Below are 26,809 nucleotides of genomic sequence, written 5' to 3'. Positions count from 1 at the left end.
TTTCATTAGTCTGGCTGTGGGTTTGTCTATCTTATTGATTTTCTCAAAGAACCAGCTCTTGGTCACATTGATTCTTTGATTTTTTTAATTTTTACTTTTTATATTAATTATAGGTTCCTCCTCCCCTTCCATCTGACCCTAGACAATCAAGTCTCATCAGGACTGGCTTCTTGTCCTCCTGTTTGGCTTGGCTCCCCTCTTAGGGGGAGGTGATCAAATGTTCATAGCAGCTTTATTCTTAATAGCCACAACCTGGAAACAACCCAGATGTCCCCCAACTGAGGAATGAATACAGAAATTGTGGTACATTTACACAATGGAATACTACTCAACAATTAAAATCAAAGAATTCATGAAATGTGCAGGCAAATGTTAGAATCGAGAAAAGATCATCCTGAGTGAAGTAGTTAACAAGCATAAAAACACACATGGTATATACTTACTTATTATTGGATGTTTTCTTTGTTTCCAATTCATTAATTTCACCTCTGAGTTTGATTATCTCTGATAGTAGTTATTACTTTTAAATTATGACATCACAATATTTTCATTTTGTTTCATATTTTTGTGAAGTTCCTAGACAAATTTATTAGATTTATAAGAAACATAACTCAGAAACACAATCTGTACATCAGAGCAGATTCATAGAAAAGGGCTTTAGGTTTGGAAAGAAAAAAAAATACAATGTACTTGGAGCCTGTGTGCATGTCAGATATGTGAGAGAAATGCAGTTTTTCAAAGGAAAATTTTTTTAGAAAAGGAATAAGAAATCACAAAGACAGCATCTTCAACAAATGGGCTGGTCCAACTGGATGTCTACATGTAGAAAAATGAAAATAGATCCATATTTATCACCCTGCATAAAACTAAAGTCCAAGTGGATCAAAGATCCAGCTACACTAAATCGGTTAGAAGAAAAAGTGGGTAAGACGTTGGAACTCATTGGCACAGGAGACAACTTCCTAAACAGAACACCAACAGCACAGGCTCTTAGAGCAACAATCGATAAATGGGACCTTATGAAACTGAAAAGCTTCTGTAAAGCAAAGGATATAGTCATCAAAACAAAATGACAGCCTACAGACTGGGAAAGGATCTTCACCAGCCCTACATCTGACAGAGGGCTGATATCCAGAATATATAAAGAACTAAAGAAGTTAAAAAGCAGCAAATCAAGCAATCCGATTAAAAAATTGGGTACAGAGCTAAACAGAGAATTCTCAGTGGAGGAATACAGAATGGCAGAGAAACACTTAAATGCTCAATGTCCTTAGCCATCAGAGAGATGCAAATCAAAACGACCCTGAGATTTCACCTGACACCCACCAGAATGGCTAAGATCAAAAACTCAAGTGACAACACATGCTGGAGAGGTTGTGGAGAAAGGGGAACCCTCGTCCATCATTGGTGGGAATGCAAACTTGTACAAACACTTTGGAAATCAATCTGGCGCTTTCTCAGACAATTAGGAATAGTGCTTCCTCAAGATCCAGCTATACCACTCCTAGGCATATATGCAAAAGGGGCTTAAGTACACAACAAGGACATTTGCTCAACCATGTTTGTAGCAGCTTTATTCGTAATAACTAGAACCTGAAAACAACCCACATGTCCCTCAGTTGAGGAATGGATATAGAAATTGTGGTACTTTTACACAATGGAATACTACTCAGCAATTAAAAATGAGGAAATCATGAAATTTGCAGGCAAATGGTGGGACCTAGAAATGATCATCCTGAGTGAGGTATCCCAAAAGCAGAAAGACACACATGGTATATACTCACTTTTATAGACCTATAAGATAGGATAAATATACTGAAATCTATCCACCTAAAGAAGATAAACAAGAAAGAGGAACCAGGGTGTGATGATCAATCCTCACTTAGGAAGACAAATGGGATGGACGTTGGATGTAGGAGCAAACAAGTAACAGGACAGGAGTTGTACCACAGAAGGCCTCTGAAAGACTCTACCTAGCAGTGTATCAAAACAGATATTAAGACTCATAACCAAACCTCTGGCAGAATGCAGGAAACCAAAAAAAGGGGGGGAGTTAATACGACCTGGAAAGAACAGGAGTTCCACAAGGACCAAATATATCTGGGCACAGGGGTCTTTTATGAGACTGATTCTCCAAACAAGGACGATGTATGGATGCAACCTAGAGCCCCTGCTCAGATGTAGCCCTTGGTAGCTCAGTATCCAAGTGAGTACCCTAATAAGGGGAACAGGGACTGTTTCTGACATGAACTCGATTGTGGGCTCTTTGACCTCCCTGCCTCCCAGGGAGAAGCAGCCTTGCTAGGCCACAGAGGAGGACTTTGCAGCCAGTCCTGAAGACACCTGATAAATCAGTATCAGATGTAAGGGGAAGGGGTTCTCCCTTATCAGTGGACTTGGAAAGGGGCAGGGAGGAGATGAGGGTGGGAAGGTGGGATTGGGAGGGAAAGAGGGAGTGGGATACAGCAGAGATTCAAATTTAACAAACTGTAACTAATATTAAAAAATAAAAATTAAAAAAAGAAAGCACAAAGAATCAGCAATACAAACAATGTAGAAAAACAGCAACAGAAAAAACTGTGACTAGAAAAACATAATTACGCAAAAATTCTACATCTAAGGGTACACTCTTTGTTTCTTTTCAAGTATGTAGAATTTAATCTTCTTTAATGTAGAATTAATCTTCTTTCCTATAGATCTTTCCAAAATATAAAAAAATATTACTTTTCCAGAAAACTCTGAAAATATATTAATATGTAGCATTTCTATAGAAGATCAATTTACTAAATAGAAAGTTAAGAAAACTTTTTTTGTGAACAGCACACTTTGACACTAAATGAAATGCTATTCCTGGTGTGTGGGACTTTTGGCATCATGAAGAATGTGAAATCTTTCCTCACCATATTATTGTTAGCATTATTATTACATAATAAGATAAATTGCTCCAGGTGCAAGTGTGAGGATCTAAGTTCAGATCTCCCCCCAAACATAAATGTACTATTATAATCCAATGATCACATAGCAGGAAGAACCCAAGAGAGGAGACCCTCTACAAGTTTGCTGTTCACAGTGGCAGGCTTATGTGGTGAAAACAATGAAGTCAGTTAGTGTGGTACTCTGCCTTCTGCACAGCAGTGGGTAAGGAGAGGCAGAAAGAATCTTAGTGATTTCAAGGCCAGAGTATGTTCCAGGTCAGCCAGTGCTACATGGTCAGACTCTGTCTCAGTCAATCAAATAAGTCAGTCAGTCAGTAAGTGAATAATTAACAAATGATAAAGAACCACTGTGAAATAATGTGGACAGCTAGGACTGACCCTGGATATTCTTTCTGCCTTGCACTAATAGTTATTGACACTCATAAACCTGTACATGCACAGAGAGACTCACATCTACAATAGTGTTGCACAGTTCATCAATACACAAAATGTTAACATAAATTTAAATATGGATTCACATGAATTAATCCCAGTAATTGAATGCAGAGACAAGAAATATTCCCATGAGATCAAGGGCATCCTTGTCTACATGCTGTGTTCCAGGCCACACTATTGAGAAAATATCATAGAAATGGCAACTGCAGCAATATATTATTTGAATTAACTTTGTGCTATACTTTAAGTAAGTTATTTTCTAAAACCTGAGTGATTGTATCAAGACATAATGACATTTCTTAATTGTTAAAGTAGAAGGGCCAAATTCCAGACACCAAAAGTTGTGATGTTTTGTCAGAACCCAATTTCTTATTCATGGACAGTTTAAGTTTATTTTTCTGCACATAAAAGATAAATAAAGCAATGTAATAAAAAATTATATTTCCTGAGACCATAAATAATAAAGGTTAATAATGTAGGATCTTACCTAGTCTTATCTACTTAAATTGCCCATGTTAATTCCAATCATTCATGAGAATATACTTAAAAAAGTGTTGTATAGAAACATGGGCTTTTGAGTTATAAAAGCCATTGCACTAAATATGTGGGTTTATATTCTATGTCTTTTTCCTATATGTTTTTGTATTGTTTTGTTTTAATCTGTTCAGGTATGAGTTTAAGAACTACCAGTTTGTTCTGGCCCTGGTACTTGCCATTGAGGAAATGAACAGAAACCGTATTCTTCTTCCCAACACAACTCTGGGCTTCGCTCTGTATAATGCTGCACCTTTGGAAACGAGTATCCTTTATGCTCCCTTTATTTGGCTCACACGTTGAGGGTACCTCTAGCTAATTTCAACAGTGGACTGAAGAGAATGTCATCTGCTGCACTCACAGGAACATCATGGAAAATATCTTCCCACCTTGGGAAACTGTTTCAAATTTACAAAATACCACAGGTGAGGGCTGGGGTGTTGGAACTCAGGGTCAAATGTCAGTTTTGATAGTATTGGTTGATTGAAAATGTAAAATAGGAGGTCTAGAATAAGTCATCTAACAAAGTAAAGTACAAAGGTGCTTCATGATAGATCCACATTTCCATTACTTGAAATATAAAGAAGGAGAAGTTGATGAGAACAGCTACCTTACTGAAACTTGAGAATAGTCAGTAATTTTTTTGGAAAAGTCTCCGTTTGGGTTTGCCTTTTAAAATATGACAAAACCATCTTCATACCAACTGTTTATGCTTGTTGATTCAGGACTGATAATCTGTTTGATGCCAATGTTTTTCTTCTTTTTTTTTTCAATTTTCTTTTTCTACAGCTCACTTTTGGACTTTTTGATTCTAGCTTAAATAACAGAGGTCAGTTTAATTCTATCAGATGGCCCCCAAGGACACATTTCTGTCACTTACCATAGTTTCTTTGATGCATCGTTTCAAATGGTCCTGGGTTGGTCTGATTCTCCGATGGCCACCAGAGAGAATCAGATTCTTTCAGACTTGAGAGAAGATATGGAGAGTACTGGCATCTGCATAGCCTTTTTGAAAATGATTTGTGGTTCCTGGAATTCATATTCCAGTGCATTATGGAAGGATCTGGTAATGATTCCGGAATCATCAGCAAATGTGATATTTATGGGGATGTTGTTTCTTTGCAAGGTTTAATGCGACATATTGAGCAGCAGTTAGTGACATGGAAAGTCTGGATCTTGAACTCTCAATGGGATGTTGATCACAATTATGGTAGAGTCATTTCATGGGAGTCTCATTTTTTCACACCACCATGAAGAGATGGTTGACTTTACAAATTTTATTTAAACAGTTAATCCCTACAAATATCCAGAAGACACTTATCTTCCTAAGTTTTGGTTTCTGTTCTTCAAGTGCTCATTTTCTGAGTTCGATTGTCAACTTTTAGAAAACTGCCAACCCAATGCTACTTTGGAGTTACTGCCAAGACACTATTTTGACCCAGTTATGAATGCAGAGAGCTTCAATATATACAGTGCTATGCATGCTGTGGCCTACAGTCTCCATGAGATGAATCTTCAGCAAATACAGACATAACCACATGTTAATGGAGATGGAAAGGAATTCTTCCCCTGGCAGGTAATATCCCTTCCTGTGTTGTTTTAACATCAGCAATGTGAGGTATTTTTAGGCATTTAGGCATTTAAATTAGGTATCACAGGGTTTTTAGAATACATTGTCAACAAGCAAGGATGTATTCCTCAGAGCAGAGGTAGTAGCAGTAGATCCTTAAGGTTTAAAATGCTTCTGAGCACTACCACAGGATTATGAAGTTAAGGATCACTTTAATGTGTACTTTCCACCCCAGGGCCCTCGTCTAAGGATGGCAGCTTTGTATATATTCTGAAAGTTGGTTAGCTTTCCAAAGGAACTTGAATCAGCAGAATCCACATTACGTTGTTTATTGCTGACTTAGTTGTTCCTAGTGCAAGGTTTTATCTTGAAGAAAATGTGGTTTCCAAATTTTAATGCATTTCAGTCCAAGTATTGTTCATTTACTCAGCCACACGGATACCTCCTTTAAGGTGCTTTTTATTCTAGTTCCCACCGATGGCCTGCAAATGTCATGATTTCCTTATTTTAATTGCTGAGTAGTATTCCACCATGTAAATGTACCACAATTTCTGTATCTATTCCTCAGTTGAGGGAAATATGAGTTGTTTCCAGATTCTGGATATTAAGAATAAAACTGTTGTGAACATTGGCAAGCAAATGTCCTTGTTGTATACTTGAGCACATTTTGGATATATGCCTAGGAGGAAGTATAGCTGGATAGCTGGATCTTGAGGTAGCATTATTCCTCATTGTCTGTGAAAGCATCAGATTGATTTCCAAAGTGGTTGTAAAAGTTTACATTCAAAACACCAATGGTGGAGGGTTCCCCTTTATCCACATCCTCTCCAACATATATTGTCACTTGAGTTTTTGTTCTTACACATTCTGATGGATGTAAGGTGAAATCTCAGGGTTTTGTGATTTGCATTTCCCTGATGACCAAGGACATTGAGCATTTCTTTAAGTGTTTCTCTGCCATTCGATATTCCTGTATTGAGAATTCTCTGTTTAGCTCTGTACCCCAATTTTTATTGGAGTACTTTATTTGTTGCTGTTTAACTTGTTGAGTTCTTAATATATTCTGGATATTAGCCCACTATCAGTTATAGGGTTGGTGAAGATCATTTCCCAGTCTGTAGCCTGTCATCCTGAGTGAGGTATCCCAGAAGCAGAAAGACACACATGGTATAGACTCATTTAAAAGTAGATATTAGACAAATAATATAAGATAAATTATATGAAAATCTTTATACCTAAAGAATCTAAGAAAGAAGGAGGACTCTGGGTAAGATGACCAATCCTTATGCAGAAAGGGAAAGGTGAAATACATTAGAAGAGGGAGAAAACAGGGAACAGGACTGAAGCCTACCACAGAGGGCCTCTGAAAGACTCTAACCGGCAGGGTATCAAAGCAGATGCTGAGACTCACAGTCAAACTTGGAGCAGAGTACAGGGAATCTTATGAAAGAAGGGAGAGATAAAAAGATATGGAGTGAACAGGAGAGCTACAAGAAGAGCAACAGAACCAGAATATCTGGCCATAGGGGTTTGTTCTGAGACTGATACTCCAAAGAAGGGCCATTCAAGGAGATAACCTAGTACCCCTTCTCAGTCTTCAAGTGGTTCCCTAGTAAGGGGAACAGGGGCTGTCTCTGACATGAAGTCAGTGGCTGGCTCTTTGATCACATCCCACTGAGAAAGGACTTCCTTACAAGACCGCAGAGGAAGACAATGCAGACAGTCCTTATGAAACCTGATAGGCTAGGGTCAGATGAAAGGGAAGGAGGACCTTCCTTATCAGTGGACTAGGGAAGGCGCAGAGGACTAAAAGAGGGACATAGCAGGGGTTTGGGAGAGAATGAGGGAGGGTCCTACAGCTTGGATACAAATTGAATAAATAGTAATAAATAAAAAATAAATTTTAAAAATTATCCTTTTATAATGATTCTTTGTACTACTTTTTAAATAAAATGTTTTTAGTATCTTAGATGTACTTCAAACTATATTCCTACATCTCTTTCAGTTCCTTTATTTCCTAAAGAATGACCTACTGAAAAATCTCTTGAGAGGTCACAAAATACTGGATGGGAGAAAATGCCTAGATTCAGAGTATGACATTCTCAATTTTTGGAATTTTCCAAAGGGTCTTGGATTAAAGGTTAAAGTATGCACCATTTTCATATGCACCATTTTCTTCAGATGCTCCTCTTGGTCAACAGTTGTCTATGTGAGCAGATGATTCAATGGCCTACAAAGTTTATAAAGGTGAGTCATGACTTATCTCATTTTGATCTTTAATAAAAACAAAAGTAGTTTTCAGGATGTTATGATCTTTTGACACTTATTCAGTACCAATTATTATTCAGCAACCATTTAGGCAGTTAAACAGCCAACATAAACTGTTTTCTCATTTCCTGACTCTGATCAATGGAAAAGTTTGTTTTTAAATCTTAGTATGCCAACATATTTCTTATGAATAAGTTAAGTTTCTGTCATAGCCTGAAAACACTGATAGAAGATTTATTTAGTGACAGAGCCTTAGAAATTTTAGTGAGAAGTAAAGTGGCATTTTTTTTTTCAATGCAGTTTATTCAGGAACATTGAACAATCCTCGGACCCTGGGGAAAGCCAGCCCACAGCTTAAATAGCCTCTGGGTAGCCAACCCAGGCGTGCCACGGGGGCAATGCAGATAGGTCCACATACATGGAAGCAAGCCAGATCCTCGGCCTTAGCCAAATGTGGAGTTGTTCGTGACAGAGAGCACTCACCATCGGGAAGGTGGAAGGCAGAAACCAGCTCCATCTTTAAGGCATAGCATTCCGCAGCTCTCTACAGTTCCCCCTTTTTGTTTTAGACGCATCAGGCAAGAGTAGAGGTCTGATCTCTGATATTAGAAATATATTGGGACTTTGTACAGATGTTCATTTAGGTGTCATCCACCCAAAGAGCATCATACCCTTCCAATACCTTTTTCTCAGAGGCGGGACCTGGGGCATCAACCCGCATGCAATCAGACATGCTCTTCTCTGGGTCCAAAGCGGCTGACCCTGAGTGCAGTGCTTAGCCTCGCATCCTGAGCGTACCATTTTAGCTTTTTATGGTATCCAACCATGCTTGGGGAGAATGTCCTGCTTCAATGGCTGTAAAGGCCTGAATGATCATGGCTGCCTCACACTGTTGTGAGACTCTAATCTTGCATATATACCACAGGCAAACCAAGGGGTAAAGTGGCATTTTTATTGTCAGCCTTTAAAAAAGATAGATTAGGATGACAAGTGTGTGTGTGTGTGTGTGTGTGTGTGTGTGTTTGCTTTGCTACCTCAAATAAATAGTCAACAAAACAACTGAAGGGAGAGCAGGTTTGTTTTTGCTGACTCTGTGAGCAATCAGTCTTACCCTAGTGGGAAAATAATGTTTTAGGAGCCAGAGAATGTGATGACACTAAACTCACAGTAGCCAATTAATTATTGACCCCCATTTTGTGGTAGCTTTTTCCACATCAGGTAAATGTTTCTCTACAACTCCTCACAGAAATGCCCAAAGACTTGTTTCCATGATGAATCCAAGCCCTATAGAGTTGTCAATCAACATTCACAACTACATTGGATATTAAAGTTCCCTAGTAGCCAGTAAAATTGAGACAGTTTAAATCTGAAGTCATACTGTGACCTTCTAGAACACTACTTTAATGACAACAGCTTCATATATTGAACCAAGGTTTAAATATGTGGGTTTTGTATTGCAAAATGTTCTAAAATTAGTATCACTAATACCCATTACCTTTCATTTTATGTGTAAGCATTTCCAGATTAATATTTGATAATACTTAGAAACATGCCACTCACTCAAAAATTTCACAAAAATCCAAACATTTGCTAATAGTTTTCATTTCTCTTAGATTCCACAGTCTGTGTGCAGTGAGAGCTGTATGCCTGGATTAAGGAAGTCTGCCCAGGAAGGCAAGGCTGCTTGCTGCTTTGATTGTACTCCTTGTGCTGAAAATAAGATTTCCAATGAGACAGATAAATACAGGCTGATAGAGAACTTCCCAACTTGTCCATAGAAGTCTGAAATACCTAAGCCAAAGGAAAAGGACTAGCGAGAAGATATAGACTTTTGTTCCTTGATTAGAAATTTAAAGTTTCCCAAGAGGAAACAAAAGAGTCAGAGACACACTCATCCTCAAAGTCAGAAGTCTCATTGTCATACTAAGCTAAAATACATGCAGAAGACCAGGTGTACTCATGTAGGCCTTATGCTTGCTGTTTCGGTCTCTGTGAGTTCATATGCACCATTTTTGTAGTTGATTCAGAGGGCTTTGTTTTCCTGGTGCCTTCCATCCCCCCAACTTTTATAATCCTCCCACCTCCTGCTCTCAGTGGAATCCCTGAGCTCTGCAGGGAGGGCTTTGATGGAGACCTCCAATTTAGACACTCTTCACACAGTCTGGCTGTGGATTTCTGAATCCACTCTGAATTCTTGCCAGAGGAAACTTCTGATGATGATGATTGGATAAGGCATTCAACTATGAATGTAGTAGAATATCACTAGGATATTCTAATTAGGATATTCCTAATCATTAGGCATCATTTTATTGAGGTTTTCTTAGATCAGTTATATTTCATTTTACCCTAGGTTCTGGAATATCCAATCTCCTGCTCTTGGTTACCCAAGAAGTGTCATTCATGCTCTGCTTCTCCTTGAGTGGTCCTTAAATCAGATCAAATAATTCTTGGCTACTTCCATGACTTCTTTTTCATTTTTCATTTATTTATTTTTAATTTATTACAGTTTCTTCACTTGGTATTCCAGCTGTAGCTGTCTCCCTTGTCCCTGTCCAATCCCACCCTCTTCTCTTCTCCCCCTATGTCCCTCCCCCAGTCCACTGATAGGGGAGGTCCTCCTCCCCTTCAGTCTGACCCTAGCCTATCAGGTCTCATCAGGACTGGATGCATTGGTTTTTGTTGTTTTTTTTTTCCTGTTGCCTGGAAGGACTGCTCCCCCATCAGGAGGAGATGATGAAAGAGGCAGTCATTGAGTTCATGTCAGAGACAGTCCCTCTTCTCTGACTAGGGAAGCCACTTGGAGACTGAGCTGACATGGGCTACATCTATGCAGGGGTTCTAGTTTATCTCCTTGCATGGTCATTGGTTGCAGTATCAGTCTCAGAAAAGATCCCTGTGTGTGTGGTCAATGGAATGTTGTTTGGTTGTTATTAATCTAAGGGCTACTCTCCACTTTGAAGTGGTACTCAACAAACTTGTCTTTATAGGTCTGGATTATCTCACTCAGGATGTTTTTTTTTTCTCGTAATATCCATCTTTTTGCTAATTTCATAATGTCTTTTAAAAAAACAGCTGAGTAATAATCTAATGTGTAAGTGTACCAGATTTCTTTATCTATTTTTCTGTTGAGGGATATCTAGAATATTTCTAGTCTCTAGATATTATGGATAAAGCTACAATGAACATGGTTGAACAAGTGTTATTGTGGTTGGATGTTGCATTCTTTGGTTATATGCCCAAAAGTTATATGTCTAGATACTGTGATAGATCAATTCCCAACATTCTGAGGAACTGCGGTATTCATTTACTTAGAGCTATTTTTGTATTCACATCAACATTTAAGAGATGTTCTTACTCCACATCCTTGCCAACATGAGGTGTCCATTATGGTAGAAATAGGAATGTCAAAGTATTTTTGATTTGCATTAGATATTTTGATGCCTAAAAATATTGAACACTTCTTTAAGGTTTTTTTTTTCCAGCTATTTGTATACCTCTATTACACACTCATTGTTTAGGTCTGCACATCAATTTTATTTTTGTTTTTTTGAAATCAGGTTTTTTAAGTCCTTTATATAATCTTTACAATTAGTACTCTATCAGATGTGAAGTTTGTGTAAATAATTTCTCTTTATGTAGGAAGCTGCCTGGCTTAAATAACTGTGTCCTTTGCCTTACAGAAATTTTCAATTCCATGAGATGCCATTTATTAATTGTTCACCTTGGTGCCTTTCCTTTCAGTGTTCTAGTCAGAAAAGCTTTGCCTGTTCCAATGCATTCATGGCTATTCCAAACTTTATCTTCTATACAGTTCAGTGTATCTTCTTTTATCTTGAGATCTTTTATCCACTGATAGTTGGGTTTTGTGCAAGGTGATGAATTTGTTATTTGCATTATTATATTATTATATATTATTATATATATTATATATATTTTATAGTAATCTAGTTTTAGTACTATCATTTGATGAAGATGCTGTTTTTTTATCCTTGTAGGTAACTTTGGATATTTTTATAAAAATATCAGGTAGTAATATGTGTTTGGATTTATATTTATTTCTTTAAAAATTTTTAATTATCTTTTATTAAAATTTGTTCAATTTGTATCACAGTTGTGGTTCTCTTCCTTGTCTACCTCCAGTTCCACCTTCCCTCCCTCTTCTTGCCATATGCCCCTCATCTAATATGCTGATAAGGGAGGTCCTCTTCCCCTTTTCTTTTGACTCTACTATCAGGTCTCATCAGGACCATTGAATTGCCTTCCTCTGTGGTCTAGCATGACTGAACCCTGCAGGGGTAGGTGATCAGAGAGCCTGCCACAGAGTTCATTTCATAGAAAGTCCCTGCAATCCTTATTAGGGACTCCACTTGGATGCTGAGTCTATGGGCTACATATGAGAGTGGGTTAAATGTCCTCTACACGTCCTTGGTTAGGTTATCAGTCTCTGCAGGCCCCCTTCCAGGGCTCAGATTTTTTGGCTCTGTTGGTCTCCTTTTGGAGCTTCTTTCCCCTCCTGGTCTTTCTATTTAATCCAGGCATTTTGCCCAAAGTTTGGCTACGAGTTTCTGCCCCTGCTTTGATACCTAGATCAGTACAGACTTTCAGAGGCCTACAATTGTAGGCTCCTGTCCTGTTACCTGGTTTCTCCTGCTTCCAATGTCTATCACATTTAACCTTCTGAATGAATATTGAGCATCTTCCCTAGGGTACTCCTTCTTGTTTACTTTCTTTAGGAGTATAGATTTTAGTATGTTTATCCTATATTATATGGCTAATATCCACTTACAAGTGAGTATATACCATGTGTGTTTTTCTGCTTCTAGGTTACCTAACTCAAGATGGTCTTTTCTAGTTCCCACAATTTGTCTGCAATTTTCATGATTTCCTTGTTTTTAATTGTTGAGTAGTATTCCATTGTGTAAAGTACCACAATTTCTGTATCCATTTCTCCATTGAAGGACATCTAGGTTGTTTCAAGCTTTTTATTTTTAATAATATAGCTGCTACAAACATGGTTGAAGAAATGTCCTTGTTGTTTACTTCAGAATATATGCTCATCTAATATGCTGATAAGGGAGGTCCTCTTCCCCTTTTCTTTTGACTCTACTATCAGGTCTCATCAGGACCATTGAATTGCCTTCCTCTGTGGTCTAGCATGACTGAACCCTGCAGGGGTAGGTGATATACTTAAATTTACTTTGGATATATGCCTAGGAGTGGTATAGCTGGATCTTGCAGCAGCACTATTCCCAATTTTCTGAGAAAGCACTAAATTGATTTCCAAGGTGATTGAACAAGTTTAAATTCCCACCAGCAATGGAGAAATGTTCCCTTCTCCACATCCTTTCCAGCATGTGAGTTTTTGATCCTAGCCATTCTGATGGGTGTGAGGTGAAATCTCAGGGTTTTTTATTTGCATTTTCCTGTTGACTATGTATGTTGAGCATTTCTCTGTTTCTCTGCCATTTGATATTGCTCTATTGAGAATTCTCTGTTTAGCTCTGTACCCCATTTTTAATGGGATTAATTGGTTTGTTGGTGTTTAACTTTTTAAGTTTTTTATATATTCTGGATATTAGCCTTCTGTCAGCTGTAGGATTGGTGAAGATCTTTTCCCAGTCTGTAGTCATTTGGTTCTGATGACAGTGTCCTTTGCTTTATAGAAGCTTTTCAGTTTCATGAGGTCCCTTTTATTGATCTTAGAGTCTGTGCTGTTGGTGTTCTCTTCATGAAGTTGTCTCATGTAACAATGAGTTCAAGGCTCTTCCCCACTTTTTCTTCTAATGGGTTTAGTGTGTCTGGTTTTATGTTGAGGTCTTTGATCCACTTGGACTTTAGTTTTGTGCAGGGTAATAAAAATGGATCTATTTGCATTTTCTACATGTAGCCTTCCAATTAGGACAGTACCATTTGTTAAATATGCTATCTTTTTCCATTGTATTGTTTTGGCATCTTTGTCAAAAATCAAGTATCCATAGGTGTATGGGTTTATTCTGGGTTTTTTCTATTTTATTTCATTGATTCACCAGTCTGTTTCTATGTCAGTACCATGCAGTTTTTATTACTATTGCTCTATAGCACATGTTGAAAACAGTTTGTACCGGATTGTTTAAGCAATTCTGAATTTTTTTCCCCATATGAGACTTGTTCTTTCAAGTTCTGTAAATAATTATGTTGGTGTATTGATGGGAATTGAGTTGAATCTGTAGACTGCTTTTGGTAGGATGGCCATTTTCATGTTAATCCTACAGATCCATGAGAATGGGAGCTCTTTGCATCTTCTGATATCTTCAATTTATTTTTTTATTTTTTATTCATTACAACTTATTCACTTTGAATTCCAGCTGTTAGCCCCTTCCCTCATCTATTGCTAATACTGCCCTCCCTCTCTCTTCTCCTCCCATGTCCCCCCTTGCATCTGACCCTAGTCTATCAGGTCTCATCAGGACTGTCTGCATTGTCTTCCTCTGTGGCCTGGTTAGACTGTCCCTGCCTTCAGGGGGAGTTGGTGATCAAAGAACCAGCCACTGAGTTCATGTCAGAGACAGCCCCAGTTCCCATTACTAGGGAAACCACTTGAAGACCGAGCTGCCATGGTCTACATCTGTGCAGAGGTTCTAGGTTAACACCATTCATGGTCCTTGGTTGTAGTATCAGTCTCAGAGAAGATCCCTGTGCCCAGATTTTCTGGCTTTGCTACTCTCCTTGTAGAGCTCCTGTCTCCTCTACATCTTTTGCTCTCCCCCTTCTTTAGAATCCCTGCACTCTGTCCAGAGTTTGGCTATGAGCCTCAGCATCTGCTTTAATACCCTGCTGGATAGTCTTCTTCAATTTCTTTCTTCAGAGTTTTGTACTTTTTAATATAGGTATTTCATTTGCTTGATTAGTCACACCAAGACACTTTATGTTATTTGTGGCTATTGTGAAGGGTGTTGTTTCCCTAATTTCTTTCTCAGCCCATTTGATTGTTGAATATAGGAGGGCTTCAGATTTTTTTGAGTTAATTTTGTATACAGCCACTTTGCTAAAGGTGTTTATTGGCTGAAGGAGCTCTCTGATAGAATTTTTGTGACTTCTTCCTTTCCAGTGTCTATTCCCTTTATCTCCTTTAGTTGTCTGAATGCTCTAGCTAGGATTTCGAGTACTATTTTGAAGAGATATGGAATAGGGGGCAGCCTTGCCTTGTCCTGATTTCATTAGGATTGATTTAAGTTTCTCTCTCTTTAGTTTTTTGTTGGTTCTAGGATTGCTGTATATTTCCTTTACTATGTTTAGTAAGTGCCTGTATAACTGATCTTTCTAAAAGTCTAAACATGAATGAATGTTGGGTTTTGTGAAATGCTTTTTTGGCATCTCAGAAGATGATCATGTTTTTGTTTTGTTTTGTTTTGTTTTCTCCTTCTGTTTGCTTATGTGCTGGATTACATTAATGGATTTCAGTATATTGAACCACCTCTGCACACCTGGAATGAAGCCTACTTGGTCATCATTGATGATATCTTCTATGTGGTTTAGGATTTGGTTTGCGAGTATTTTATTGAGACTTTTTTTTTCTTTTATTGTGTCATGTTCATAAGAAGAGATGGGTCTGAAATTCTACTTTTTGTTGGATCTTTGTGTAGTTTAGGTATCAATGTGACTGTGTCCTCATAGAATGAGTTTGTTAATGTTACTTCTCTTCTTATCTTCTGGAATAGTTTGAAGAGTATTGGCTTTGGGTCTTCTTTGAAGGTCTGGTAGAATTCTTCCATTTCTTTGGGCCATGTAGGACTGTTTAATCTATTTACCTGATCTTGGTTTAACTTTCCTAAATGGAATCTATCAGGAAAATTGTCCGTTTCATTTATATTTTCAAAATTTGTGACATAGGCGTTTGAAGTAAGACCTAATGATTCTCTAAATTTCCTCAGTGTCTGTCATTATAACCCACTTTTCATTTCTGATTTTGCTGACTTGGATAGTTTTTCTCTGCCATATACTTAGTTTGGCTAAGGGTTTGTCTATCTTGTTGATTTTTTTCAAAGAACCAGCTCTTGCTTGATTCTTTGAATTGTTTACTTGTTTCTAATGTATTGATTTCACCCTGAATTTGATTATTTCCAACCCTTTACTCCTCTTGGGTGTGTCTGCTTATTATTTTCTAGAGCTTTCAAGTGCCATTAAGTTCCTTCTATGAGATATCTCCAACTTCTGTCTGAAGGCACTTAGTGCTGTGAATTTTTCTTTGATCGCTACTTTCATTGTGTCCCATAAATTTGGGTAAGTTGTGCCTTCATTTTCATTGAGTTACATTGAGTTTCTTTGTTTTATTTCTTCCATGACTAAACTGTCATTAGGTAGAGAGTTGTTTAGTTTCCATGCATGTGTAGGCTTTTTGTTATTTCTGTTGTTGTTGTTGTGGTCTAGTTTTAGGCCATGGTGTTCTGATAGGATTATTTCGATCTTCTTGTATCTGTTAAGGCTTGCTTTGTGTTTGACTATGGAGAATGGTCAACTTTGGAAAAGGTTGTGTGGGGTGCTGAGAAGAAGGTAGACTCTTTTGAGTTTGGGTGAAAATTTCTGTAGGCCCATTTTATTTGGGACCTCTGTAAGTGTCATTATTTCCCTATTTAGCTTCTGTCTTGATGATCTGTCCCATGGAGAGAGTAGAGTATTGAAGTCTGCCACTATCAAGGTGTTGGGATGGTTATGTAATTTGAGCTTTAGTACTGTTTCATTTACAAATACCAATGCTCTTGTATTTGGGGCATAGATGTTCAGGATTGTGTTGTCCTCATGGTGGAATTTCCCCTTTGATGAGTATGAAGTTTCCATCCTCATTTTTTTTATTAATTTTGTTTGAAAGTTTATTTTATTATATATTAGAATAGCTACCCCAGCTTTTTTTTCTGGGTCTGTTTGCTTTAAAAATATTTTTCCAGCCCTTTATTCTGAGGTAGTTTCTCTCATTCTTGCAGTGGTGTGTTTCTCGGATGCAGCAGAATGTTGGATCCTGTTTCTGCAACCATTCTGTTAGTCTGTGTCTTTTTATGGGCGAGTTGAGTCCATTGATGTTGATAGATAAACCAATAAATGCTAGTTCCTTTATTGTGGAGTTGGTGGTGATAGTGTGTTTGTGTGCTTGTTTTCTTTTGACTTTGTTGTTGTTGTTGTGAGGTTATCTATGTTCTTTATTTTCTTGGGTGTAGTTGTTTTCGCTAGATTGAAGTTTTCATTCTAGTATCTTCTGTAGGGCTGGGTTGCTATGAAGATGTTGTTTAAGTTTAATTTTGTCATGGAATATTTTGTTTTCTTTATCTTTGGTGATTGAAATTTTTGCTGGGTATAGTAGTCTGGTTTGGCATCTGTGTTCTCTTAGAGTCTGCACGACATCTTCCTAGGCCCTTCTGGCTATCATGCTTTCTGTTGAGAAATCTGGTGTGATTCTGCTAAATCAACCTTTACATTTTACTTGTCCTTTTTTCCCTTGCTGCTTTTAATATTTTTCTTTGTTCTGTAGATTTAGTGTTTTGACCTTGGAGCCTGGGATTTTTTTTTTTTTTTTGGTCTATTCATATTATTTTTAGATTTTTTTTCTTTTCATGATGTCCTTGATTTCTTGGATGTTTTGTGTTGGGAACTTTTCTGATTTTACTTTTTCTTTGAAAGAAGTTTCAATTTCTGCAATTGTATCTTCAGTGCCTGAGATTCTTTCTTCCATCTATTGTATTCTGTTGGTGATGCTTACCTTTTTTGGCTCCTGGTCTTTTCTCTAAGTTCTCCAGCTCCTGAGTTTTCATTGTTTGTATTTTTTCATTGATTCTAATTCTAATTGATTCTAATTCATGTCTTGCACCATTTCCTTCATCTGTTTGAATGTGAATTCCTATCTTTCTATGATGGCATCCATTTTTAAATTTGTTTCCCCTTTATGTGTCTATATTTGGGTTGCTATTTTTTGTTGGTATTTCTTTGAGAGCTTTGTTTCTTTCCTCTTTATGTGCCTCTATTTTTGTGTAGCTGTTTAAGAGTTTTGTTCATTTCTTATTCACGTGCCTCTAATAATTCAATAAGCATAGCTTTACAATAATTTTCCTGTGATTCCAATGAATTAAAATACCTATGTTTTTTGGAGGTTGCTGGTGAATCCGTGATGTCCTAATTTATGTTGGATGTGTTCTTAAGCCTGCCTCTAGCCATTTGATGATCAGTAGCCTTTTCTGTTTGTTCCTTAGAGCCCATACTGCAGACTGTGTCTGTCTTTCTGTGGAGTCCAGGGAATTCTTCAGGAAGATTAGAGAGGTCCACTGGTTTGAGAGTGGGTGTTGGTGTTTCAAATGCTGCTAATCGAGGAAGGTTGCAGGTGCAAATGTGCAAGTGCAGGAGTGTGGGTGTAGGTGTGTCTGCCTGGAGAAGTGAAGTATAAGGACAAAGCTTAAGTACAGGTGAGGGTTCTGGCATATTTTGCAGGCTCAGTGTGCATGTCCAGGTGCCATGAATGGCTCAGTGGCCCACAGGCCTGTCCAAGCATTGTGCTTCAATCCCTCAGATCTGCCTAAGCTGCACTGTCTTGGTTCTAGGAAATGTTTGTCTGGACTCCACTGGGAAACCCAGAGAACAGGGGCTTCAGTGTTGAGGTTGTTGTCCCAGACATCCCTATGTTGCCCATAATGGGGGTGTGTGTCAGAGGTATCTGATGTCTGGCTGCGAGTGCAGAAAGACCCATTTTCCAGGCTCTGTATGCACTCTCTTGCAGAAGCACTCACTGGCAGGCTGTGTGGAAAGTGCTGAGGACCTGCGAACTCACTCACAGGCATGTGTGGGAGCACTAGGGCCCATGCACACTCACTTGCAGGTGGGTGTGCAAAGCATAAAGGGCCCATGAACTCACTTTCAGGCTTGTGTGGGAAGCACAGAAGTCCTGAGCACACTCACTCACAGGTGTATGTGATAAGCACAGAGAGCCCACAGATTTCTACTTTCAGATTTGGGTCCCTGTTTGGCTTTTAGAGTAAGGAGGTGCCCCATACCTGGGGTTATGCACTCCCCACCTCTGTTGCACCACCAGGGCAAGCTGAGCAAGTGAAGGTGCAGCTGGGAGTGCAGGGTTCCATAGTTGGCCACTTTTCAGACCCGGAGACATCCACGAAGAGGATGGATCCAGGGTGTCCCAGCACATGGGTCTAGCCCTGGAAACCTCAAAGTCAATGCTCTGGCTTCAGCTAACCATCCACTCACAAGTTTTCAAGTTTTTGGTGTTCTGCCCTTCAGAAATGGTGTGCACTGGTTGCCACCATCTTGGAACTCTCAGATAGATAGATAGATAGATAGATAGATAGATAGATAGAGATCTATTCAATTACCAATATGTCTGTCAATATTTCTGTTTTTATGCCAACACCATTCATACTATATCTCTTAGTACAAATTCCAGTCAGAGGTAATGATATCTCCTATAGTTATTGTATTGTTCAAGACTGTTTTGAGTATTTTGGCTTTGTAATTTTCACGTATGAAGTCAAGATTTATCCTTGCATAATCTGTAAATAATTGTGTTGGAAATTTTAAGGGGAGCGCATTGAATCGGTAGATTGATTTTGGTATGGTGGTCATTTTTACTTTGTTATCCTATTGATTCATAACCATGGAAGAATTTTCCATTTTCTCATAGCTGCTTCAAATTTTTTTTCTTCAAAGACTTGAAGTTTTACCACATAATTATTTCCCTTGCTTATAGTTACACTAGGAAATTTAATATTATTTGAGGCTATTGTGAAATATCATGGAATTTTATTTGTGTTAATATGTAATATTACCCATCTCTTTTGATTAGATTTGCTGTGTAGTCTATTCTTTAGATATTGAAATGTCTACACAAGCTTCTCTCTTTTAATTTTTAAGTTATTTATTTATTATTTATTACAATTTATTCATTTTGTATCCCTGATATAGCTTCTACCTTGTCTCCTCTGAGTCACACCTGTCTTCCCACTTCTACCCATTTACCTCTCCCATTCCCCTAATACACTGACAGGGAAGAACCTCCTCCCCTTCTATCTGACCTTAGTCTATCAGGTATCACCAGGGCTGGCTGCATCATCTTCCTCTGTGGCCTGGCAAGACTGCATCCCCTAGAAGGAGGTGATTAAAGAGATGGCCACTGACTTCAAGTCAGAGACAGCCCTGTACTTGGAAATCACTTTGAAGCTGAGCACCTACGGACTTCATCTGAGCAAGGTGTCTAAGAAATCTCCATTCAAGGCCAATGGTTGGAGTTTCAGTCTCTGCATGTCCACTATGGGCCCAGGTGTTTTTGGCTCTGTTGGTCTCCTTGTGTAGCTCCTGTCTCCACATCTTTGTAACTCCCCCTTCATAAGTTTCCGTGCACTCTGCCCAAAGTTTGGATATGAGTCTCAGCATCTCCTCTGACAACCTGATGGGTAAAGTCTTTAAGAGGGCCTCCCTGGCAGGCTTCTGTCCTGTTCCCTGTCTTCTTTTACTTCAGTCTTGTTTGCCCTTCTGAATGAGGTGTCAATCTCTTCCCTAGGGTCTTCCTTGTTTAGCATTTTAGGGCTAGAGATTTTACTATGTTTATTCTATATAATGTGAAGAATATCCACTTATAAATGAGCATATACCTTATTTGTCTTTTTGTTCTGTGTTACCTCACTCAGGATGATATTATCTAGTTCCCAGCATTTGCCTGCAAATTTCATGATTTCCTTGTTTATAATTGCTGAGTAGTATTCCATTGCATAAATGTACCACACTTTCTGTACCCGTTCCTCTGTTGTGGGAAATCTGGGTTGTTTCCAGATTCTGGCTATTACTAACAAAGCTGCTATGAATATATTTTGAGCAAATGTCCTTGTTTTATGGTTAAGCATCATTCGAATATATGCCCAGGAATGGTATAGGTGGATCATGAAGTAACACTCTTCTTATTTTCTCAGAAATGCCAGATTGATTTCCAAAGCAGTTGTACAAGGTTACATTCCCACCAGCAATGGAGGAGGGTTCATTCTCTTCCACAACCTCTCCAGCATGTGTCATCCATTGAGGTTTTGAGTTTAGCCATTCTGATGGGAGTGAGGTGTTAAAACTCTAGCCTTTTCTTACACACTGCACTTGTCTAACTCAGTTACCTTCCAAAACATGTATGTTGATAGCCAGGTCAAAGCAGTTTCTTAAAAATAAAATGGCCTTGTGTAGACAAACAGTCCAGGAAGTGCAGAGGGGCATATAGCCCCCAAAACTGCATTTAACTTCCCAGTTTTCCAAGAAAATCCTATATACAACCAGAAAGTCCTCATGCCTATTTGCAGGAACCCAATAGGTCAAACATTCCAGATAGTTTCCACAGACAAACGAACTACCGACTCTTCAAAATATAGTCTGGGAATGCCCTGCATGATATCCAGTATTGTTTTGTCAATCCAAAACTAAAAGGAAGTACCAGTTCAGTGATTTTGACACCCAGTTTTACCTTATTTCTTCACTCTTTGTCTATGGGCTAAGCCAACAAAGCTCCATTTGGTAAACCTCAGACTGGTTATATTTGCATGTCTCTCAGTCCTATTGTGACTTCAATATACATTGAACAATGGCTATTTATAGCCTAAATTTGAAACTTTCAATTTTAAAGTCTAAATTGATTTAGAATAGTTCATAAGATGGAAAAATTTCTGAAATGTATTCAGTATATCCCAGGTATGCTCCACCCTACTAATGCTTATTACTCTTCTCATCCTTAACTGTCCCTTTACCAGTTGCACGAATTTTTTTTTCATTTTTCTGTGACATATTTGGTTTAATCTTCATGACCTTTGGATTCAGAATGTGCCTTGGAGCCAGATACAGTCATCACTTGTTACACATTTACCTCTCCTTTTTAAAAGTATCTTTACAAGCAATACTTTAACAGGGAAGGGAACAGTAATTCTCTCATTCTTCATCTCATCCTTATGAAGAATCAACCAGCGACATTATCCGTAATTATTGAGAGTTCTTTAGTGCAATACATATGATGCCTAGACACAATTAGCAACCATCATCTTGTGTACATTTTGCATTTATTTCCATTATATTTCTTGAATGTTGGAATAGATGGTTTAAAAGTCATTCTTTATGGATGGGCATTAATGCATCACTCATTCTCAGGATCTTTCACAGTCATATTTCTTGGCCTTCTTCATAGATCACAGCAAAGAGAGGCTTCTTAGAGTAAGAATGAGAGTATTACTTTTCCATGTGCATAAACAAGAACATTTAGAAGTTTGTTTGACAATAAGTACATTAAACTAATTGGCTGCATCAAGTTCCTCCTCTTATGATATGGTCTCCCACCTCCTGAAATTGTGTGTGGTCTATAGGACCAGGTATGTAATACTTTTTTGATAAATGTCCTTCCCTGTATTTCAGATATATGGTAAGTGCATAAATATATTCAATATGCACAGAGTAGGAACACGTCAGTCATGAATGCAATATCCTGTCTTTGTGACTATATTTTGAAATACAGTAAAATATGAGTGAACACATACATGGTCAAAATTAAAATTTCAAACTAACAATGATTCAATATTGCAGAATATGAAAAACTTATTTTTTAAAAAAAGATGTTATCCACATATATATATTAGTTAATGAAACATATAAATAAAAGCTTAAAGCATACATTGTACAATAGAAAAGCAACAAAAAACACTCATAACAGAAGCAAAGGAATAAGCTCTGAGTGTGAAATTATCTTGAGAAAAAATTACTATTCAAGATCACTAAAGAAAACATATATCAAAATACAGATTTGATTTTTCTGACAATAAACTTGATAATGTTTAGTTCAAAATGTAAAACAGAAAATTATTTGATGAAGTGATAATTTTTAGAAATACAGAAAGGTTTAATATAATAAAAATATTTCATTGCAAACCAAGGAGTATATGTTATTAATTCAAGATAAATGACACAAATGTTAGAAGCAGAGTATTTCAAACTTCTTTTTTGAATATATAGAAATACTTCAAAAATTTTCTTCTTTTATGTTAAACATAAGGCTATAGTTAAATGTAAAAACATATATTAGTGAAGGTTTTAAGCTTCAAGGATATAATGGTATTTATTATTTCAAAATCATACATAATATGAACCAAATTGGGTGTATCCAGGGGATTTGGGGAAAATAATTTAATATGGGTCCTGAATCTTAGAACAGTATATAAGAAATTAATTTCAAAGCCTATTGTCCATACTGTACAAAGTATACACCTAGAAATTAGCAATTTCTTCATAAAGTGAAGTATGAATAAAATTAGCATTGTACAATATTATTCTGTCATCTTATGACTTATAAAATAGATGCTGGCTTGCTTCCATGTATGTGGACCTATCTGCATTGCCCCCGTGGCACGCCTGGGTTGGCTACACAGAGGCTATTTAAGCTGTGGGCTGGCTTTCCCCGGGGTCCGAGGATTGTTCAATGTTCCTGAATAAACTGCATTGAAAAAAAAATAGATGCATGAAGCCATAAATTCAAGCCAAACATACAAAAACAGCAAAGATCATTGGGATTCTTTGATTTTTGTCACCATAGACAAAAATGGCTTCATAGATTTGAGATGATTCACAGGCAACCTGGTATTTCTTTCTGAAACAATAAACAATAAAGGAGGTGAATCAGGAAACATTTTGATGAGCTGAGGCTGAGTAACAACTTAGGGGAAAAGGGAACACCTGAGGATTGATTCACAGTCACCTTTATTTCTGAACAGATATCGACCAGTGTGTGATGTGTCCAGAAAGTCACTATGCAAACTCAGAGAAGAGTTACTGCCTCCAGAAATCTGTGACCTTTTTGTCCTAAGACTTCTTGGGTATGGCTTTCACCACTGCAGCACTGTGCTTCTCTGCACTCACAACTGTGGTTCTTGTAGTCTTTGTGAAGCACAGAGACACATGCATTTTCAAGGCCAATATTCAGGCTCTCAGTTATATCCTGCTATTGACACTCATCATCTACTTCCTCAGTTCCTTGCTCTTCATTAGCCCACACAACACAGCCACCTGCATCTTGCAGCAGACAGCATTTGGAATTCTGCTCACTGTGGCTCTCTCCACAGTACTGGCCAAAGCTATCACAGTTGTTATTGTATTCAAGGTCACTGTTCCAGCTAGATTGGTGAGGTGGTTAATGGTATCAAGGACCCCTAACTTCATCATTCCCATCTGCACACTGATCCAACTTGTTCTCTGTGGAATCTGGCTGGTTACCTCTACACCATTCATTGATCATGATGCTCATGCTGAACATGGCCACATCATCATTGTGTGCAACAAAGGATCAGCAGTTGCCTTTCACTGTGTCCTGGGATACCTCTTCTCCTTGGCACTTGGGAGCTATGCCATGGCCTTCTTGTCTAGAAATTTGCCTGACACATTCAGTGAAGCCAAGTTCCTGTCATTCAGCATGCAGGTATTCTTCTGTGTGTGGGTCACCTTCCTCCCTGTCTACCACAGCACAAAGGAGAAGATTATGGTGGCTATGGAAGTCTTTTCTGTGTTGGCTTCCAGTGCAGCACTCCTTGGTTTGATCTTTGTCTCCAAGTGCTACATAATTTTGTTAAGACCAGATAAGAACTCCCATCTTGATATCAGGCACAAAACCCATTCAAAAAGGAATTTTAACTTAAAATTTAGTTAAAATGAAAATTAATCTGTTAGTAAATTATAAACAAAAAATAAAACCAGTGCTACACTATTATAAATCTTTAATTATGTATAATACCATGTGAATATTTAATTAATTGTACTAAAATCTCTTGAAATGGAACCATTATTTTAATCTTATGTTTGAGATTTATGTTTTACACTTTTTCACTAATAAAATTTCTTTATGTTTCTTTCTTTTAGCTGAATCCCCATAATTAGAACAGTGTGGCATAAACTCATGGATAGATGATTTCCTTTGGCTACAAAGTGCTAGTTTTGAAGTTGTGTCACCGTGTGTCAGCCATGATGTATTTGTTTTATCCTTCTCTCGTTAAAAACAAACCATTAAATTTTGTGTAATTATTTCATTTTTGAACTCCAGAAGATTCTGTTTTTTCACAGGTTATTTTCAATGAAATTCAGAAGAAATTTTATAGTTTAGCATGACTGTATAAGATCCTATTTTCTCATATTAGGGAAAATAAAAGCTCTTACTATGGGGAACTACACCGGATGCCTGATTTGTAACTAGTAGTTGTTTAGATACACAGAGATCAGAAAAGAGATATGACTGACTGATCAGGTGGTTCATATTGTGTTATGAGAACAAGGCATTGGAGTAGAGGCAAGCAGAGCAGTAGGAACTATGGAAGATGGAATTATTAACACTCTACAGCAGAATAATATGGAGGGTATATTCTTCATTGTAAAAAATTAAACGTCTTTCTTAGAGGAGTAGAAGTTGTGGATAATGGGCAATGGAAATGGGAATATCATTTTAAATGACCTCTTTGAATATGATCATAGAAACCACATTTGGATATTCAAAATATCTGAAGAAAACTCATGTCTCTAAAAACAGGGGTGTTAGAGTCTCTTATGTTGGTAACATCCTTGATGCCGAAAATATGAATGAACAGTAGCTGAAGCATTTGGACATGTGAAATCCCTTACAGGTTTTCTGTTTGAAGCTTTGTTATCTTTGTGGTATGATTTAGAGGTAAGTTTTCAGAGGTTTGTTAGATAGTTTTAACTTCAAGAATCTGAGGCAATTTAGTAAGTGAGACTACAGAAAGTGACTAGTCTTCCCTCAGCAGAAGTGGTTGTTTGTTTTTAATAACAGAGATAAGACATTTTTCAGTGGGAAAAGGGGTATTTTTGAACAGGGATGGATTCACATAGAGTTTATGTAGGGGTTTTTTTTGGTACAGATGCAGATTTAAATATAGATTCAGATGCCTTCATGCTAGTCTCTACCTCCTCAGACATTTCTGTCTTCCTGGGACATGTTATCTATTATATATTTGGAAATTGTCTTGTCCTGACTACCATAATGCATGTTGGAATGGATGACTGATTTAGGCAAGGGCAGTGAATGTGAAGAGGCTGGGGTTTCAATGTAGAATCAGATTTCAGCCAACCTTTGTAGAAGGTACTTGGCTTGATGTACTTATGTGCCAATCCAGGGTTACCTGAATTAGGTCAGAGGGAACATTGTCTATCTAGCAAAGGTTAGTGCAGTCAAAGTAAGATTGATGATTGACAAATTTATTGCATGAAATCAGATTTTTACATATTTATCAGAAACAGAATGTAATTGCAGCTCCCCTGAAGAATACAGTCATAGTTGCTGACATTTGCAAACTATACAGGGCACACAGGATTAGTATATAAGACTAAAAGTTCTTTCAAGCTTCAATATGCTTTTCTGACTTCTAGGAGATGCACAGATACACAGGTGTCCTGAATGCTTCAAAGCCTGAGGGAGTGCTTCAGGTCTTGGGAACTGAAATGGACAGTGTCTTAGGAGCTCCTGACTATAAACTGAAAATCCCATGGCACATGCTTCTCAAGGCATCTAGATCAGACCAACTCCATGATTCCCCAGAGTTATCTCTTTTTTTATTTTTTAATTTCAAAGTATGGAATTCAAACTTCAAAGCAAGCATGGAGTAGCCAATCAACCTCAAGGCTATAATGTTGTCCAGCATAATCAACAAAAAAAAATTTCCAGAGACATTGCTGTGCACCACATTTTAGAAGTCCAACTAGAATCAGAAAAAATAATGAACAAAAGTTTTTGCTAGTTTTTGCCCAGCAATAAAGGAGGGTGATTCATCTAAATTTCAGTGTTGAATAGCTAATATTTTATCACCCAAGCATGAACATCAATGTTGTCGTGTGACCATCTCTGCCAACGAAACCATATGATCATCAGTAACTTATTCAAAAGAGACAATATAGCAAAAAACAGCAATTTATCAGTCACACCCTTCAGCCTTAGATTTCACCAACTATCTTCCTTCAGTCACTAGTTTCTACATCTGAGAAGTTGGTAGAAAGACTGTTTTTCAGGGCTCCATGACTCCATTACCCCATT

General features: G+C 37.7%; 1 protein-coding gene across 1 annotated transcript in view; it reads left to right on the top strand.

Annotated features, from left to right (window-relative positions):
• Positions 1-26,809, top strand: part of LOC110543785 (neurocalcin-delta) — an 81,320-nt gene that overhangs the window by 7,299 nt on the left and 47,212 nt on the right. The window contains 3 exon segments of the mRNA XM_060376252.1: positions 4,040-4,330; positions 5,032-5,481; positions 7,481-7,722. The gene's annotated coding sequence lies outside the window, so the exon portion shown is untranslated.

The sequence above is a fragment of the Meriones unguiculatus genome (assembly GCF_030254825.1).
Source record: "Meriones unguiculatus strain TT.TT164.6M chromosome 13 unlocalized genomic scaffold, Bangor_MerUng_6.1 Chr13_unordered_Scaffold_34, whole genome shotgun sequence".
NCBI classification, from domain to species: Eukaryota; Metazoa; Chordata; class Mammalia; order Rodentia; family Muridae; genus Meriones; species Meriones unguiculatus.
The sequence above is the reverse complement of the archived record's forward strand: the minus strand, read 5'-3'. Positions and strand labels throughout refer to the sequence as shown.